Here is a 5287-nt window from a genome sequence, read left to right on the forward strand (position 1 = left end):
CGCCTCCCCGGCTCGTGGTAAAATACTTCTACATAAAGATATTACGCGCAGAATACGTATACATGCATATATAACGGCCGGTGTCCACGTTTTGCACGTGAACTAAACTGCTTTTGTCCTGTGAACTTAGCAGGAGGCGATTTATTCGGTTGTAAATCTTAGGCAGCATAGGAACTACGCAACCGGTGGATTAAATGTAGCATAACTGTAACTGGACTGTAGTTCGACTGTAGTTCGACTGCGAGTTGTCGGACCGGACCGCTTAGCATGCCATTGGGTTACTGCGAGACCAGAGCTATGGTGTCGCAGTGGCTCAGACCGCCAAGGGAGACGGACGCCGGTGCCAGCTCCCGAGGGCAGCTGGGTGCGCGCGCGCATCGATTGTTTTGATAGTTTTGAGGTTAGAAACCATGCCACAAGAAGACGTGCGTTCGGGTACTTTTACCCTGAATTTTGATTTGGATGAAGGGGGTCTTCCAACACCTAGTGATTTACTGAAATTTATTGTTACTGTCCTTGGACTGACACGTCAAGATCTGCGTTGTGTGCAAGCTGAGTTGGGCCGGCCATGTGTCCATGTCAAGGTCAACGACAGCGAGCACGGAGAAACGCCGCTGCCTGAAACTTGTGAAGCTATTCTCCAGAAGAGGCTAAGAATTTTGTAGTGTTCTGACGGATCGGAGCGCAGTGTGGTCATCACGGTCAACGGTCGCAAGACCACGCCCGTCAAGATCCACAATCTGCCACCAGAAGTCAGCGACGAAGATATCGAAACCGACATGTCAAGGTATGGCCGATCGTATGAAATTGCAGACTTGCTGTATCGAGGCGATCATCCGTTCCGTGGCATTCGCACGAGGCAGAAGATCGTCACTATGGAACTGGAAGAAGATATACCGAGTTATATTGAAATCGCCGGTTGCCCTGTGATCATTGAGTACCCGGGCCAGCCGCGTACCTGCCAACTCTGTCACTCGCCGCAACATCTGCGTGCGAAATGTCCGACGAGGCGGGGCGGCAAGCGCCGCAAGGAAGACGTGACGGAAGACCTGCCGGCCACTGCTGATTCGGACGCAGCCCCTGAGCCGGAGCCTCGCCGCGCCAGCAGCGAGCCACCTCCCCTCCTCAGCCCTCTCTTTGACGTCACGCCGCCTGCAGCCAGCAAGCCAGCAGCCGACGCATCGCAACACCTGACCACGCCACCAGCTGACGTCACGCGCCCAGCAGACGGTGCGCCGCCCGGCGCCGCCAGCCAGCCAAAACAACATCCGGTGAGCGTGCAGACGACGGAGAGGAAGGGGGGCAAGGCGAAGAGGGACGCGTCACAGAGTCCTGAAGCTGAAGATGAGTCCTGGAACATAAGAGAAAAAGGCAAGAAACCAAAACGAAGACGGAAGAAAGACAAAAAAGAAGAAATGTAATTAAATTTGAAATTACGTACCTTGCTCTTTGAAATTACTGATGAATGCTAATTTGAAAATGTCAACTGATTTGAGATGTGATTTATGCATACTGACTCTGATTTGAGTGTAAACTATGAATGCTGCATTGACGAACAACTGTTAGAAAGTAGACGTGTACCTGTCATCTGAGAAAGAACACGAATTGGTTAATAAAAATGCAAATATGCCTGGGAGAATAAGGGGGGAACACACGGAGTAGAGACGTAGCGGAGAGTCAGGAGTATTGACGATGGAGGGAGAGACACGGAGTAGAGACGGAAGAGGGGAGGAGAAGGAGGACAGAAGATGAAAGGCGCTAGATGAGCGCGGAGTATGGCCGCTCTGCAGAGCAACGGTCAACAAATCGGACTTCCAAACGGATATACCTCGGTTCAATACCACACCGGGAACAGGTTTTTGAAAAAGTTTTTTAACTTTATATTTTATTACCTTACTTGTACAATTCAACCATCTTATTGTATATATTTTCCTGTTAATAAATGTGTTTTTAAAAAAAAAGTGGTCATCGTACTGGGCTACCAACTCCGAGGGCAGAGGTTCAACTCCCATCAGCATCATCAAATTTCATCAAGGTAAGAGTGCTACAATCAATTAATCGGATGAGAGGGGGTTAGCGGGGGAAGGTAGGAAAGGTAGTAGTAGGAGAAATTCCTGGCACAAAAATTTTTCGAACGAAGTTTTGAACACTGCACTTTACGTGTGAGACGAACTGTAGGTTTTGTTTGTACTTCCCAACTGTTGTTCGAAGTGTAGTTCGAAACTAACCCGCCAAACTGCAGTAAAACTGTGCGACCCGCGAAAAAACAACAGTCCAACTGTTGTAAAACTACAGAAAAATTGTAGTTTTACAACATATTACTATAGTTAAACTACATGTTTACTATATCACCCATATGCATTTTGAATCTAGTCAAAGGATAGTTTTAAACTTGATACTAGCTACAATACAAAATCTACATTATCCGCAATCAGAAAGTAGTCAATGTACACTTACACTGCAGAGGCAAATTTGGTCCGAGTGTAGTGAATTCCAAAATGCAGATCCTTCCACCCGGGGATTTTGGCTTTTTGCCTGGAACAGGTGCAGTGCAGTGTTTACTGTTATTATTTGTTTTTAAGCGGGTAGGCTCTATGTTTGTCCTTGTGCTAGATTCGCCATTGAAGGCTTTGTCCATTTTGAGTCCCTCTTGTGCTAAAATGAAATTGTTTATCCTTGCATCAAATCAATTAGCACATATTATTGCAACATCCCATCAAAACAACCCAAAAATCAGAGTGTTGTGAACACGGAAGAGCAACTCTTTGTTGGAACTCTGAAATATGTCAGTATACATTAGTTACAGTATGCTTTTAGATAGACCACATATCGTGCCAGTATAGTTTCAATAAAAAATAATATGTGATTGAACTTACATTTCTTCTGTTACAATCAACGATTTATTTGGGTGTGCCCAGCAAAATATCTGTATGCTCGACAGTATTTTCCCTTGTTGGCGAAGATTCGGATGATGATCTGACTGATGAAAGTGATTGCGAAGTTTTACGTCCTAAGGTGAGTGTTGCTATTCCATGCCCTCAGGCTTACCTAATATAAATTCACTGTAAAACGAAGAGTGACCTTTCTTTCCCGAATAGAGAGACGTCTAGGCGTCATCGCTCTGTTAGAGCGATTTTTGCGAAATGACTCAACATCAGTGTTGTTAACGTTAAAATTGAAATTTAACGCGTTACGTTTCGTTAATTTGAGATTTGAGTTAACGTAAACGCGTTACGTTTCGTTAAACGTCGTAACGTCGTTGACGTTAATGCACAACAATGAAAAAGATGTAAAATATCGAAAACTAAGAGTAGAGAGGTGTTAAAAAATAAGAAATATCATGAAAAGTTCTTGTTTTAGCGCAACTAGAGGATTGACTTTCTTCGGTAGCTCATCGCGATAGGGGTGCTAAGAAAACTTTATTGTTAGCTGACCAAAGCTGCCCAAATTTAGGCGCATGTAAAGGTTAACACTGTTAAAAATATTTCATTACATTTTCATTACATGTTGTGAAGCTATTTTCATTAGATTTTCGTAATGATATTTAATAACTTTTTCATTACGTATCGTTAAATTTCATTACATGATGATGAAGTTTCACAATACGTAATGAAAAAGTTATAAACTATCATTACGAAAATCTAATGAAACTAGCTTCACAACATGTAATGAAAATGTAATGAAATATTTTTAACAGTGATTTAACGTCAACGTCGTTAAGACGTTACGGGACCTGGTTAACGCAAACGCGTTACGTTTCTCAGCTGCCAAAAAGTTAACGTCGCACGTTAACGTTTAAATAACGTTAACGAAAACTTCGTAACGTCGTTACCCGTTTAATTAACGTTAACAACCCTGCTCAACATGAGTCTTCTTCGTAACAGAAAATGTCGCAGAAACGACCCTAAACGAGCGACGTTTGCGAAAGTGGCTCAAAATTAGTCTTATTCGTAACCAAAAATGCCGCGAAAAAATATTGCAAACGAGCGATGTAATTAATATCGCCCTCCCAAGAGTCGTCAAATTGGCTTCACTGATATCGCTCTCCTGGGAGCGAAAAAGGTCGCTCCTTTACTTGTAGTGTTGAGTGAACTATGTGCCCTACTCACTTTTACTTTTTCTTTTCAGGAGAAAACATCTTCAGCGAAATTTATTACGAAGTCTGCCAGCCAAGCACAACCAAGTGGTGGTGGCCCTCTCTTTCAGGTTCGTCAGAAGCGTATGAAGATGTCAGATGGCCCTACGGTAAGATGATACTCAGTATGTGTCAGTCATAACATCATTCATATGATGATGTCTTTACCAGACATTTCTCTCTGTCATTTACAGACCCTCAAGAAAATTGACCATGCTGAAGTGGCAGCAGCTAAGAAGAATGATGGTCAACCAAAGACAAGCCATCGCTTTGGAGAGCTATTCAATGTAAAGCAACAGTTGTGCTTCAACAGTGTTTTTATAACAGACTTCTGAATAATGTCCTGTATTATTATTGTTCTTTCTTTTACCTTTTTTACATTTTATGATTACCTTGTACTGTACTCCTTACTGTACCTTTTCTTTTTAATAACTCTTAATGTGTGTTTCTTATTAATAGTAATACTTAAATCAAGAATAAAGTAAATGTTATGTTGTGGTCAATCCTGGATAGTTTATGTTAGGGGCTGATAAGACCCACCCCTCGGGCGATCCTCGATAGGCTAGGTTGTGTTAGGGGTTGATAAGATCTTGGTTAGGCTGAGTTAGGGGTTGATGAGATCTTAGTTAGGTTGAGTTAGGGGTTCATAAGATAAGGTTTATAGATGGATGTTAGAATGGAGTTGAATGTTGGAATGGGGGATAAAGATGGTGGCCCGTTAGAATAGGGGATGGTTCACGCAAAAATAGAATTAGTTCTCACAACGAACAAATTAGCTAATTTTGGGATAGCTAATCCCAAATTCGCTGTGGCAGCGAATAGTTTCCACAGCAAAGCTTCGCTGTGGCAACTAACTTTCGTCTGTAGCAACCTACTGTTAGCCGCCACAGCGAGTTTCTTGTCTATCCTAAAATTAGCTAATTTATTAGTTTTTACAACTAATTCTTTTTTTTTTTTGTTTTTCGTGTTACTACTGCTGTATACGGTATTTCAATGGAGCGCTGCCCGGAACTAAGAACAACAAGCAGGCCCGCCCTTCCGCCAGACGGAGTTGCCAGCTCCACTTCGCTGCGCCGGCAACTCCGTTCGGCAGGGGCCGGGCCTGCTTGGCCTGCCGGCGGCGATGGTCGGGCCTTCGGCCCGACCATTTCA

At 43.3% G+C, this 5287-nt stretch overlaps 1 protein-coding gene across 1 annotated transcript in view; it reads left to right on the forward strand.

The window, feature by feature from the left end:
* LOC113211198 (uncharacterized) overlaps positions 1–5287 on the forward strand; it is a 21458-nt gene that overhangs the window by 15097 nt on the left and 1074 nt on the right. The window lies entirely within an intron of this gene.

The sequence above is a fragment of the Frankliniella occidentalis genome, unplaced genomic scaffold (genome assembly GCF_000697945.3).
Source record: "Frankliniella occidentalis isolate FOCC.00 unplaced genomic scaffold, Focc_3.1 Scaffold197, whole genome shotgun sequence".
Classification (NCBI taxonomy): domain Eukaryota; kingdom Metazoa; phylum Arthropoda; class Insecta; order Thysanoptera; family Thripidae; genus Frankliniella; species Frankliniella occidentalis.